Source organism: Oryctolagus cuniculus, chromosome 10 (assembly GCF_051225735.1).
Source record: "Oryctolagus cuniculus isolate XC-2025 breed Fujian yellow rabbit chromosome 10, ASM5122573v1, whole genome shotgun sequence".
Taxonomy (NCBI): Eukaryota; Metazoa; Chordata; class Mammalia; order Lagomorpha; family Leporidae; genus Oryctolagus; species Oryctolagus cuniculus.
In genome coordinates this window covers 83,839,529-83,854,481 of record NC_142876.1, presented here as the reverse complement: position 1 = coordinate 83,854,481, position 14,953 = coordinate 83,839,529, and the positions used below count along the sequence as shown (strand labels likewise).

General features: G+C 39.8%; 1 pseudogene; it reads left to right on the top strand.

Moving 5' to 3' along the window:
* The first annotated feature begins 12,027 nt into the window (after positions 1 to 12,027).
* Positions 12,028 to 12,793, top strand: LOC100339646 (inorganic pyrophosphatase 2, mitochondrial pseudogene; annotated as a pseudogene).
* The last annotated feature ends 2,160 nt before the right edge of the window (positions 12,794 to 14,953 follow it).

Genomic DNA, 14,953 nt, shown 5'->3' with positions numbered 1-14,953 from the left:
TAAATAAATAAATCTTAGAAAAGATATTAAATAAAAATAAACGGTAAAATTAAAAAATAAAAGAAACATTTCTCAACTGCTACAAATGCATTCAGAAGAAAGCACATTTTGTTCTTTTTTTTTTTTTTTTTTTTTTTTTTTTTTTTGACAGGCAGAGTTAGAGAGAGAGACAGAGAGAAAGGTCTTCCTACGGCTGGTGTGCTGCACCTATCCAAAGCCAGGAGCCAGGTTCTTCCTCCTGGTCTCCCATGCGGGTGCAGGGCCCAAGCACTTGGACCATCCTCCACTGCCTTTCCTGGCCACAGAAGAGAGCTGGACTGCAAGAGGAGCAGCCGGGACAGAACCCGGCACCGCACCCAGGACTGGAACCTGGGGTGCTGGCGCTGCAGGCGGAGGATTAGCCTAGTGAGCTGTGGTGCCGGCCAAAAGCACAATTTTGAATGGCTGGCTAAATCTATGAGCAGAAAATACAAAGTTATTAGCATGATGTGGTTGTGGGACAGGTCTGAGAATGACAAAGTCAAAACTGCAAACGGTGACTTGAATGATTCCTACATGAAGACCTCACATCAAGGCTTTGTTACTTCCTGTGAAATGAGGGCTCTGAATTTATTGACATTCCTATTCAAGTGTCATTATAAATGCCTGCCTCTACTGCATGTGTGACTAGCTCTTGCAGTTTGTCCCTTTTCCTCCTTCATTCATAAAAATCAAGCATATTTTGATTTGAGGTCCAGCGATTTAAAAAAATACAAAAGATAAAATAAGGATAAGATCTCCTTTAGAGTCACAACTGAAAAAAGAGAATAAACAACAAGAACTATGTAAAACTCACATGAATGAATAAAACTTTAAAATACTATCACAGAACACAAAAAAGACTTGAACTAATGGAAACATATATTATGTTCGAGATAAAAAATTCAATATTATAAAGAAATCAATTGTTCTTATGCTAATTTAAAACTCAATGTTATGATACCAATAAAACTAACAACAATTTTCTCATCACTTTTTAAGCACTGGACCAACTGAATATAAAATTCATATGGAACAAATCAAAGAATATCCCAAAAGTACAAACTCTGAAAATTAAAAACAGAAAGGTGGGGCTAGCCCTTTGAGAGAGTAAATCATACTGTACTATTTCAGCCATTTGAACCATAATGGTAGCAGTTTTGTTAGTCAGTATTCTTGTCACTATAATAAATACCAGAGGCAGCCTAACTGTATAAAGGTAAACCACTTATTTTGGCTCATGATTTGGAGATTCACAGTCAATGAGCAGGTGCGCCCCAGTGGTCCAGCCTTTGGTGATGGAGTTCTTGCTGGTAGTCTCAAGGTGGTAGAGGATACCACACGGCAAGAAACAGGGGACATGTGTCCATTTATGTCTGTACGGTCTCATGAAGCCACCAGGATTCAATCATGAGGGCTTCAATCTAATGAACTAACCTCATCTAATCACTTCCCAAAGGCTCTGCCTCAACACACCATAAATGCGTTAAGTTTCTACTCAGAGTATCACTAGCTTAGGACTTTGGTGTTTAAATCCTTACATGAGTTCATAAGGCAAGTCATTTTTAAACCATCATACAGTCTAATGGAAATCAATTTCTATTGGAGATAGAAATCAATGGATTAGGATAGAAAATCCAGAAATAGGCAACAAACATGCCACGTGACACAGAAGCTCTCATGTTTATGCGTAAAATATGAATTACTCAATAAATAGTATTAGATTAATTTGTTGGCTACCTAGACAAAAGTATATATACCTCATGATGGTCTACAGGACAAGCTCCAAGTGGATTAAAAATGTAAATGTAAAAAGTGAAATTATAAAAGCACTAGAAGGATATTCTTTTATGATCTTAGAAAATGAGAAGCTATTAAAGTATATGTGATTAAGGGAAAAGTTCAACAGGAAGATGTAACTATTATAAACGTATATGCACCTAATTACAGGGCACCTGGCTATTTAAAAGAAATGTTAAGGGATCTAAAGGGAGACATAAACACCAATACAATAGTAATTGGGGGGGGGGGTCTGGCGCCACAGCTCACTAGGCTAATCCTCCATCTTCAGCGCCGGCACCCCGGATTCTAGTCCCAGTTGGGGCACCGGATTCTGTCCCAGTTGCTCCTCTTCCATTCCAGAAGATAGAAAAAAATGGAAAAATTTTCCATGTTCATTGGTTGGAAGAATCAATATCATCAAAATGTCCATACTACCAAAAGTAATTCGCAGATTCAATGCAATACTAATCAAAATACCAAGGATATTCTTCTCAGATACAGAAAAAATGATGCTAAAATTCTTATATAAACACAAAAGACCCCAAATAGCTCAGCAATCTTATACAACAAAAACAAAGCTGGAGGCATCACAATGCCAGATTTCGAGACATACTACAGGGAAGTTATAATCAAATAGCTTGATACTAGTACAAAAAACAGGTGGATAGACAAATGGAACAGAATAGAAATGCTAGAAATCAACCCACACATCTATAATCAAGTTATTTTTGACAAAGAAGTTAAAATAATCCCAGGAGCAAGGACAGTCTCTTCAACAAATGGTGTTAGGAAAATTAAAGCTCCACCTGCAGAAGTATGAAGCAAGGCCCTTACTTTACACTTTACACAAAAATCCACTCAAAATAGATTAAAGACCTAAATCTCTGACCTGATACCATCAAATTATTAGAGAACGTTGGGGAAACCCTACGAGACATTGGTATAGGCAAAGAGTTCTTGGAAAAGACTCCAGAGGAACAGGCAATCAAAGCCAAAATTGACAAATGTGATTACGTCAAATTGGGAAGCTTCTGCACAAAAGAAACACTCAGGTGGCCGGCGCTGTGGCGCAGCGGCCTAATGCTCTGGCCTGAAGCGCCGGTATCCCATATGGGCACCAGTTTGAGACCCAGCTGCTCCACTTCCAATCCAGCTCTCTTCTATGGCCTGGGGAAGCAGAAAGAGATGGCCCAAGTCCTTGGGCCCCTGCACTCATGTGGGAGACCTGATAGAAGCTCCTGGCTCCTGGCTCTGGCTTTGGAGCCATTGCGTCCAATTGGGGAGTGAACCATCGGATGGAAGACCTCTCTCTCTCTCTCTCTGCCTCTCCTCTCTGTGTAACTCTTTCAAATAAATAAATAAATCTTTTAAAAAAAGGAAAACAGGAAACTGAAAAGGCCATTGACGGAGAAATAATTTACAAAGTATGCAACTGATACAGGATTAATAACCCAATTGTATAAAGAGATCAGGAAACTCAACAACAACAAATAACCCAGATAAGACATGGGCAAATGAGTTAACCAGAGATTTTACAGACACATGAAAAAATGCTCAGGATTATTCATTGTCAGGGAAATGCAATCAAAATCACAATAAAGTTCCATCTCACCCCCATTAGAATGGCTTTCATACAGAAATCAATAAACAACAAATGTTGGTGAGGATGTTGGCAACAAGGTACCCTAATCCATTGTTGATGGGGATGTGAACTGGTTCAGCCACTGTGTAAGACAGTATGGAAATATGTCAGAAATCTGAATACAGACCTACCATATGACCCAGCCATCCCATCCTGGGAATTTACCCAAGGGAAATAAAATCAGCATATGAAAGAGTTATCTGTGCCCCTATGTTCACTGCAGCTCAATTCACAATAGCTAAGATATGGAATCAACCCAAATGTTCATCAACTGAAGACTGGATAAAGAAATTGTGGAATGTATTTACCATGGAATATTACACAGCAGTAAAAAAAGATATCCTGTCATTTACAACAAAATGGATGAATCTGTAAAACACCACACTTAGTGAAATAAGCCAGTCTTAAAAGGACAAATACTGCCAGCGCCGCAGCTCAATAGGCTAATCCTCCGCCTTGCGGCGCCGGCACACCGGGTTCTAGGCCCGTTCGGGGCGCCAGATTCTGTCCCGATTGCTCCTTTTCCAGGCCAGCTCTCTGCTGTGGCCTGGGAATGCAGTGGAGGACAGCCCAAGTGCTTGGGCCCTACACCCCATGGGAGACCAGGAGAAGCACCTGGCTCCTGCCTTTGGATTAGCACGGTGTGCTGGCTGCAGCGCGCCAGCCACGGTGGCCATTGGAGGGTGAACCAACGGTAAAGGAAGACCTTTTTCTCTGTCTCTCTCTCTCACTGTCCACTCTGCCTGTCAAAAAAAAAAAAAAAAAAAAAAAAAAAGGACAAATACCATATGTTCTCCCCGAAGTGTGACAACTAATAGAACACCTAAAAGGTAGTCTATAAAAGTGAAATTAACACTTTGAGAGGCAATGAATTTAATAGCCCTTGTCTCAAATGTTGAGGAACAGTTTTTTTTTCACACAGCTTGTTGAACTCTTAGTATAGAGTTAATGCATGTATATAAAGCTAGTTGAAAAATAGATTTTAGTAAAAAAGAATGGGAATAGTAGAGGGAGGAGGAAGAGGGGTGGGAGTGTGGATGGGAGGGCGATTATGATGTGAAGAATCACTATATTCCTAAAGTTATATTTATGAGAAGCGTGACTTTTGTATTCCTTAAATAAAATGTTTTTGGGGATTAAAAAAGTATTATAATTTTAAAAAAAGACATTCTTTACATATTCATATGAAAGAATGCTAAGATATGTTATGTGATGAAAAAAGGAAAGTATAAAATATTATTTTAATGATACTTTTGTGGTATATTTATATCTGTTTATATATGAATGAAGAAAGTGTGGAAATGTGCATAAAAAGCTGGTGGTAAGGGAAGATACCTGGTGCAGCAGGTGAGATACTTGTAGAAATGCCAACGTCCTATATTTTAGTGTCTGGGTTCAAGTATAAGCTCCACTTCCAATTCTAGCTTCCTTGTAACATACATACTGGGTGGCTGCGGTGATTGCTTAAGTTCCTCCTTTCTTATTCTTCTTCTTTTTTTTTAAGATTTATTTATTTGGAAGTCTGAGTTTTAGAGAGAGAGAGAGAGAGAGAGAGATCTTCCAAATGGCTCCAACGGCCAGGGCTGGGTCATGCTGAAGCCAGAGCCAGAAGCTTCTTCTGGGTCTGCTTTGTGGGTGGCAGGGGCCCAAATACTTGGGCCATCCACTTCTGCCTTCCTAGGCATATTAGCAATGAGCTGGATCAGAAATGGAACAGCCGGGACTTGAACTGATGCCCAAATTGGATGCTGGTGATGCAGGCAGCGGCTTTACCTGCTACTCAACAATACTGCTCCCAGATGGCTGAAGTTCTTGGGTTCTTATCACCTATGGCAGAGACGTGAATTGAGTTGTGAGCTTCTTGCTTTGGGCTGGCGCAGCCCCAGCTATTGAGAGCACTTGGGAAATGAACCAACTGGGTGGAAGATTTCTGTTTCTGTCTCAATAAATATTTTATAAAAGCCAGTAATAGTATGTCTCTGCTTAGAAATTGGAAAAGCTGGCAGAGGTGGCCACAGATGAGAGTAATATTTATCTCTGCGTTTTGTATATGATTTTTGTATTGCTGAGTCAAAAATTTAAATTAGGGGGCTGGTGCTGTGGAGCAGCGGGTTAACGCCCTGGCCTGAAGCTCTGGAATCCCATATTGGCGCTGGTTCAAGTCCCAGCTGCTCCACTTTCCATCCAGCTCTCTGCTATGGCCTGGGAAAGCAGTAGAAGATGACCCAAGTGCTTGGGCCCCTACACCTGCGTGGGAGACCTGGAAGAAGCTCCTGGCTCCTGGCTCCTGGCTTCGGATCAGCACAACTCTGGCCATTGCAACCATCTGGGGAGTGAACCAGCAGATAGAAGACCTTTCTCTCGCCCTTCCCCACCCCCACCTCTCCTCTCTATGTGTAACTCAGACTTTCAAATAAATAAATAAATATTTAAAAAATTTTAAATTAAAAAGAGATGTAGTAATACCTCACCTTTTCTAGACAGCCCTAATTCATACTATTCTTGTGTTATTAAGTCATCGTAGTTTGCATATGCCAACACAAAATGCTTTCGAGGTCTCAGAATTCTGTGACATCAACTTAAATGTGATGGGCACAGGATGTGGTTCCACAAGATGCCAGACACAAAGGGGTTAAACAGTACTTATCTTGAAGAGGGCTCAGTCCTTTTGGGGTTTGGCCTTCAATGGCTCTATTAGCTGCTTCTGAGTGTTCACCCTCTTGTTGCCCTCTGAATTTTTTCACTGGGCTACTAAAATAAAAACCCTAAAATCTAGTGAGACAGACTCTTGGCTTTGGGGGCCAGCAACTGAGTAAGCCACTCCATGGCTGGGATACAGAGTTAGCAAAGACAAAGGGCTCATGCCTCAGTGTTGGTCAGGACTCTGAATTTCTCTCCCTCTTTCCTTGGTCTCCAACTTTAGTGCATGTGCTGCTGAAGCAAGCACTCCTTGGGCTCAGTGAATCTAGCCCGGAACCTATTGCTCCCCCAGAGCCCCGTGAGCGCCAACATCGTACAGATTTGAAAGAGTGAAGCAGGGAGGAAACTGGTAAAGAGTGAGAATCTCATCATTTGCAGATGCAATATTACAAGGGTACTGTTTTTGCTTAATGAGATATTTGAGATAAATCACCTTTATTTAAAACTATTTTTATACACATTGTATTTAGGTGTGTCTTTCTTTAAAAAGTTAAATTTTGAGGGGGCGAAGGGAGGTCACATTTTGGATCCTTTCAAACGTGTCCTGAAGAGCAAAGGTGGTACAAAGAGAGGGCAAATGACACAAGGGAGCAGGCAAGTCCCGAATGAAAGGAATTCCATTATAATTAAACAAGGGTCCATGGAAGCACCTCAGTGAAGCTAGAATTACTGATGCCTGGTGATGTTTTCATCTTTTTTTTTCTACTGGTTGAGAGGCATAAAAAGCAGCAGTTAAATAAGGCCAGTAACTTGAGAAACCAAATGCAGCGTTTTTTCTTTATAATTTTTAAGCATAAAGAAGCTCGCTGAAATCGAGATTACGAGATAAATGGTCTGAGAGGAACAAAGGCTGCAGTGATTTTGATAGCTGACCATGGTGGATAAGATTTTAATTCCTAAAGAGAGCCTAGAAAAACTGAGGGCAAAAAAAAAAAAAAAAAAATCGTATTGAAAGAGACTCACTCAAGCTTTGAAACCCAAGGTTAAAACAAACAAGGAACATTATGAGTGAGAGATGAGTTAGAAAAATTTCTAAGAAGACCTGGCATTTTTGCTAAGTTTTTCTTTACGTCTGTGCATCTCGTTTAAAGGGAATATTTGCTTGCATTTCTGCTTTCTTGTATAGTGAAGAACTCTGCTTTAAAGAAAGCCTGAGTTGAAAAATTGTTCAACTCTGTGACTGGCTTAGGCATGCCTGTGGGAAGGGTAGCTATTCCGACCTTGAAGCTGTAACTTTGATACCACTAAGAAGCAGGCACCAGCATCTGTCCCTGAACACAGAATTCAAACAGTGGGCAGAGTAATGAGGAGGAATTTGGAGGTCAGTGAAGTGCTAGTGGGAGCACACAAGTCTACAAAATAACCTTGGTAAATATCCTATCTTTTTATATGTGTTACTTAGAGGACAATTCACCCTTTAGGCGGAAGCCGCTTTTAAAGCAAGAATTAGATCCTGGGTCTTCAGAGCTTAAGAAACAAGAAAAGCCAATAAAACTTAGAGATGATTGTGGAAACATATTTAAGGTTTGCAAGTGCAACTTAAAAGCCAGTGACTTTTATCTCTGTTGTTAATTTAACACACTCATTTTAAAAAGTTTTAAACAACAGTGGATATCATTTTTCAAATATTATCTTCTACATAATCCAAATATACAGAAATAAAGAAAAATAGAAGTCAGTTTTAACCTGTCTTATAAGTTGACATTTTGGTTTTTTTTTGCTTATTTATAAAATCTTAGAAAAAAGAATAGTTGACAAATTTAGAATTTAAAATCGAGTTATCATTATCATAGATGTTATGATAGTTTGTAGTCTCTTGTTAGCGTCAACCCTCAGCTAGTTTTCATATTGTGTTTTCTTTTCAGAATAGGCAGAAAATCTTAACTGATTAAGTAGAAGCAAATTGCCTCTTTTCTAAATCACTCATCTGAATACTGGGCAATTAAGCTGATCCTGAAACATCAGAGGTATAGAAGACTGTTTTCCTGTATCTATTCATTAATATTTCTAACTGCTGTCCACACAATTGAGTAACTGTTTATATTTCAGAGAAGCTGATAAAAAGATTTAATTAATTTGGAGGTGAGATGGTTTAAAACTTCATCTTGTAACATAATATTCTGCATGGTGTTCATTATTTTGAAAATCTGTTGTATACTTCAATGCTGTCTATCAGAGAGACATACAAAGTTTCAAAATAGTAAAATGGGTTTTGTTTGGCCTGTTAAGCCCAAAATCTGGATTCATTGCAAAGGATGGTCTGACTGCAACCTGAATAGCTTAGTGACTCTCATTCACATTGTAAAAAACATTGGCAAGAAATGAAAGCTGTTGAAAGCATCCAGTGTAATGTGACAGACATCAGCAGTTCTGAATAATCTATGCAAAGATATATGCAAAGCCATGCACATTTTAAAAAATTAATATTACACTCTTTTTTTTTTGACAGGCAAAAGATCCAGTGATATGGAGAGAGATGTCAAGTAAATATAATTTTTGGAATTTGTACCTAAAAATTTCCTCTGACAGCACAAGACAGGCATTAGTTTTCTTGAACAGTTTAAAAGTTAGGACTCACCACTTTGGAACAAGCTGGGCTGTGTGCCTGTTTCAGTTTAAATTATATATAAAACTATATGAAGTAATGCTTAAATTACACAACTATGGGGCTCCTGAAGCCCATTCTGAATTATCTTTTAAGACATCTCAATATTGGAGTCAGAGTTTGGGGATTTAGGGTTGGAAACAATTAGTAGAAGCCTAAAATCCTGAGCTTTCATGTTGGTATATAAATCCCCTAAATCTCTTAATCACTCCTAGAGCACGCTTTCATCTAATTTTCCCAAGAGAGCGTTATCAAAGCACTTCTTGGAGTTGAACTAGGGCAAGTTAGGGCTCTTTGGAGGGTAGGTTTCATAGACTACTAATAAATCATTATGTATCCCAAGCTTATTTAATACCATAATTGTGTTCAATTCCTTTCTTCAGAATGTTGTGCTACGACATTATGTCTTCATATTTGTTATCACAAAGGCTAGATTTGCTCTCTAAAAAATGTGAAGTTAAAAATTCTGTAAATAAATAGTAGAGAACATTATATAAGAATGTCTCAGCAGATTTTACTGCTTTAGGTTTAGCTAATTTTACCTTTTGTCTGTGTCTACTAAAGGCATTTTATTTGAGATGTCATGAGCTGTCATAACTACTGATGAAGATGTAATACATTAACTTATCTAGGTAGGCTGATAATCCAGTGTTAGAAGCATAACTGCTTTAACACACATATCCATTATGATTGAGGAGTGAACTACAAGGGTCTATCACTACAGCTTGATTATAACTTTCACTTTCTGTGTCAATTTCATAAAATAGTGTACATCAAGAATATATATCTTTGGGGGCCAGCACTGTGGCTTAATGAGTTAAGTCTCTACCTGCAGCAGTGGCATCCCATATGGACACCAGTTCGAGTCCTGGCTGCTGCACTTCTGATCCAGCTCCCTGCTAATGCACTTGGGAAAGCAGTGGAAGACGGCTCAAGTACTTGGGCCCCTGCACAAACATGGGAAACATGGGAAACCTGGCTCCTGGCTTCGGATTGGCCCAGCTCCAGCCCAGAGGATAGATCTGTCCCTCCCCCTCTCTCTGTAACTTTGCCTTTCAAATAAATAAATCTTTAAAAATATATCATCTTCATATCTCAATTTTTTTCCCTCCTGTTATTCTACATTGGAAGAGTAATGACCTCTAGTTAACAAGGACTTTCTGTATGCATGCAACATAAAACTAATCTGATTCTTCAAAGGCATTCATACTAATGATCTTACCCACGCTTGAGTCTTGAGCTTTAATCACATTTCCCAGTTATGATCATCTTTCAAGTACTGAGAGCTTATGTCACAACTCTGACCTCCCCTAATTTTATAGATCTGTTGAAGGAACGCTACACACATTTGCAACCCATCTTCTTTCTCTATTAGCCTCATTTTGGTCTATGAGAGGGTGAAAGGAAAATAAGTTCTTTTTTTTTTTTTTTAAATTACTTGATTGTGATAAGAATGCTTAGTATAAAGTAGACCCTTTCAATACACTTTTAAGTGTACAAAACTGTCCATGGTAGGGACAGTGTTGTATTCTCTTTGTTTCTGTCTTCTAGAAGCCAACAGAGGCTGCTGAAGGGACGTGGCACTGTCACTGGAGAGGGTGAAAGGGACTTCAGTGGGAGGCAGCTCATTGGACTCACCTGCTGAGATGCTGGGATGGTGATCTGCTGTGCTCAGTTTCAGTAAACCAGAGGGTTTTCCGGACTGCTAGATTCTCTCAGCTAAGTGTAGGCTTCCTGTTCAGAAATATTTTAGCTAGATAGACAAGTTTTGAGATATCTATTAAGTTCATTTACACACCCAGATATGGGAGACAATTATGTTAGCAGGTAAAATGCTATTTTTCAAAAAAGCAATAAAAACCTTCTACCACAGAGCTAATTCTTACTAGTGTTATCCTAGTAAGGGATTAGAAGATGGTCTATTCATCCAAGTAGGAAAAACCTAAACCATCGTTTCTTTTTGATTTTGGAATATATTTACACACACATACTTGACATTTTTGATCCAGAATTTCACTTGTTCAAAGATGTAAAAAAGTACATGAAGCAAGTTAAGTACTTACAATATTGAAACTATGATTACCTAACTCAGTAGATGACAAGTTTATCTCTGTTTCCTGTTATATCTTTGTTGACCAGTTCTTCCAGTTATAATACAGTGTCACAGAGGCTGAAACAAAGCAGCAGCCTTGAAAGACTTGCATTCTTTTTTCCATTTACTAAATCACCATATTATCTATCAAGTAGGAAAAATGAAATACTCTGCCATATACTCTAGCTTTCAGGAAAAAAAAAACCTTTTAAATACACACAGGAAGCCCTCAAATTAGCTGAGCAGGTGAAGAGTTAAAATTGTATATGTGCAGGTGTAAAAAGTTAAGCTTAAGCTTACAAGTTTAAACCTTCCTGGTGCAGCTGTGAAAATAAGACAGAGTAAAGTAGCACCTTGACAGTAGGGACTCCATTTTGGAGCACTTGAGACTGCATTCTGAGAAAGCACCCCCCCCCCCCCGTGAGACTCTGGTCTGAAACTATGATCTCAAATAGTCAGACAATAGCAGTGCACTACATCACCCTTGGCAATGCACAAAAACCCCCTAGCATGATTGCTCAAGCTTAAAAGTAAAAAGGTTGCACCTGGGTTACCTGGGCTAATAATGAAGATGTGATTTGTCTATGTCTTAAAATCATAATTGCTGATTGTAAGATTTTAGCAACCGCTTAGCAACCGTGTATTCTCTCCCCCCTCCCGATTTTGTGGTTTTTGCCTTTATAAACCCTATGCTGTAGTTCCTCACTGCTCCTCTGTCCTTGTCAGAGGGCCCCAACATGTTGGATCAATAAATTTAACCCTTTGCTGGTTGCATGAGAGAAAAAGTCTCTTGGAGTCATTCCTTGGGCGGTGGGCTTTTTTTTAGACCCTAACACAGGTGATACTGTCAACACAATTTGAAGGCATGACTTAGCAAGGTTAATCAGACATTCCATCCAAAGGTAAGGTGTGTAGCCTGTACCTCTTCTATCTCATCTTTGACAAGTACTACAGAGGACTAATGATTTTTACCCATTTTATCTTCCTCATCTGACTTTATGCAACATACAAAATATGATTTGGGTAGTTCGAAGACCTACATGTGAAAATAAAATTTCTGAATTTGTTTTTTTTTAGGAGCTAGGAGAATATTTTTAGAGTATGGAACCAGAAATGAACACATAATAAAAAAATTAATAAATTGGACTACATAAAATTAGAACTTGTGTTTGAGAAAAGACACTTTAAATGAAGTTAAAAGACAATAATACTGTCGCTGCCCGCCTGCCAGCAGGAGTGACAACAAGGAGCAGGACCCTGTGCACCATAGCCCTGTACCACATTGAAGAGTAGGGCCAGCACCATTCTGAGAATTACCGCCTCTCCTTCAAGAATGTAGCTGGTCATTACATTTCCCCTTTTAATGATATTCCTCTGAAAGGGGACTCTAGAGAAGGAAATGGCATTCCTACAAAGAGAGCACAACAGGATGAATATGCAAATTTGTTTAACATGGTTGTACAGGTACCTCTGTGGACAAATGCTAACGTGAGGATTCTCACCAAGGAGCCATTGGATCCCATTAAACAAGATGTAAAGCGTGTATGCTGTGTGGCAAATATCTTGCCTCACCAGGGTTATATATGGAATTCTGATGCTCTCTCTCAGACTTGGGAAGATCCCCATCAAACAGAGACAAGCACAAACTGCTGTGGAGATAATGATCCTATTGATGTTTGTGAAATAGGCTCAAAGGTTATTCATGTGAAGATTCTTGGAATTTTGGCTCTGATTGATGAGGGTGAAATGGCTTAGAAATTAATTGCTATCAACGTAAATGATCGAGAAGCCTCAAAGTTTGATGATATTGATGATGTTAAAAAGTTCAAATGTGGTTACCTGGAAGCCATTCTTTACTGGTTTAGATTTTATAAAGTACTAGATGAGAAAATCAGAAAACCAGTCTGTTTTTAATGGAGAACTCAGAAACAAGGCATATTTCTTTTTTTTCTAAAGATTTATTTATTTGAAAGTCAGAGTTTTCACAGAGAGAGAAGGAGAGGTATAGAAAGACAGAAAGGTCTTCCATCCACTGATTCTCTCCCAATTGGCTGCAATGGCTGGAGCTGCACCAATCTGTTTTTTTTTCTTTTTTTCTTTTTCTTTTTTTTCTTTCTTTCTTTCTCTTTTTTTTTTTTTACAGGCAGAGTTAGACAGTGAGAGAGAGAGAGAGAGACAGAGAGAAAGGTCTTCCATTTCCGTTGGTTCACCCCCCAATGGCTGCTACTGCTGGCGCGCTGCGCCGATCTGAAGGCAGGAGCCAGGTGCTTCCTTCTGGTCTCCCATGCGGGTGCAGGGCCCAAGCACTTGGACCATCCTCCATTGCCTTCCCGGACCACAGCAGAGAGCTGGACTGGAAGAGGAGCAACCGGGACAGAATCTGTTGCCCCAACCTGGACTAGAACCCGGGGTGCCGGTGCCACAGGCAGGCAGAGGATTAGCCTAGTGAGCCGCGGCGCTGGCCACCTGCACCAATCTGAAGCCAGGAGTTTTCTCCAGGTCTCCCACACAGGTGCAGGGGCCCAAGGACTTGGGCCATCTTCTACTGCTTTCCCAGGCCATAGCAGAGAGCTGGATTGGAAGTGGAGCGGCTGGGACACAAACCAGTGCCCATATGGGAAGCCAGCACTGCAGGCTGTCGCTTTACCCACTGCACCACAGCGCCCCCCCCCCCCCGCAAAAAAAAACTCTTAATATCTTGGAGGGAGCCAGGTGTTGTGGTGCAGTGAGTTAAACCCCACTTTGGACAGTTGTACCAATATCAGAATGCTGGTTAAAGCTCTAGCTACTCAGCTTTGAATCCAGCTCCCTGCTAATGCTACTGAAAAGCAGCCAATGATGGCTCAAGTACATGAGTCCCTGCCCAACCCTGTGAGAGATCCAGATGGAGTTCTGGACACCTGGCTTTGGCCTAACCATGCCCTGGCTGTTGCAGCCATTTGGAAAGTAAAGCAGCTGGATGGAAGATTCTCTTTTGCTATCTCTCCCTTCCTCTCTGTCACTCTGCCTTTCAAATGAAATAAATATATACATATATATTTATCATAATACAATACAATATATATATTTATCATAATACAAGGGAAGAAGACATTTGTAATATTTTAACAGAAAAAGCAATGCAATTCAGAACCTGTAACTAATTCCTGCAAATCACATCTGCAAAGCTCCTTTAAGGAACATAGTAACAGGTCTGGCATCTGGGATGGTAGATTTTTGTTTTCAGGGGGAGCACTATTCTGTCAATCACAGCTAATGATGTGGAGCATTTTCTCATGTTTATTTGCCATCCATCCATCCTCTCTGGTGATGTCTTTGCCACTGTCTAATTCGATTGTTTGTTTCTACTGATGAGTTACGTGAGTTCTTTATAGGCCTAGATGAAAAGGCCTTGACAGATGTGTGGTTTGCAAATATTTTCTGAGTCTATAGCTTGTCTTTTCATCTTCTTAAAGGGTATTCCAGAGAGCAATTTTAAACTGAATTTTGATACAGTCCAATCTATTGATTTATTTTCCTTTATGTATTGTGCTTTGCTTTGGCTGTCAATTCCAAGAAGTCTTTGCAGAGCTGTAAATCATGAAGATTTTATCCTATTTAAAAAAAAAAAAAACTTCAGTAGTTCTATGTTGTACATTGTGGGAATAAGAGAGGGAGGAGATGTACAATTTGTGACATGCTCAATTGGACTTGCCCCAAATGGTGGAGTTAGAATCATGCCAAGGGATCCCAATACAATCCCATCAAGGTGGCATGTACCAATGCCATCTCACTAGTCCAAGTGATCAATTTTAGTTCACAATTGATCACACTGATAGGTCTAAGAGTCAAAGGGATCACACAAACAAGTCTAGTGTCTGCTAATACTAGCTGATAGAATCAAAAAGGGAGAGAACGATCCATCATGGGAAGCAGGATACACAGCAGACTCATAGAATGGCAGATGTCCTAAATAGCACTCTGGCCTCAGAATCAGTCCTTAAAGCATTTGGATATGGCTGAAGAGCCCATGAGAGTATTTTAGGCATGGAAAGCCAAGACACCCAGGAAAAAAAAAAGCAAGACCTAAATGGAAGATCTCCATGAGTGAGATCCCAGTGGAAAGAACAGGGCC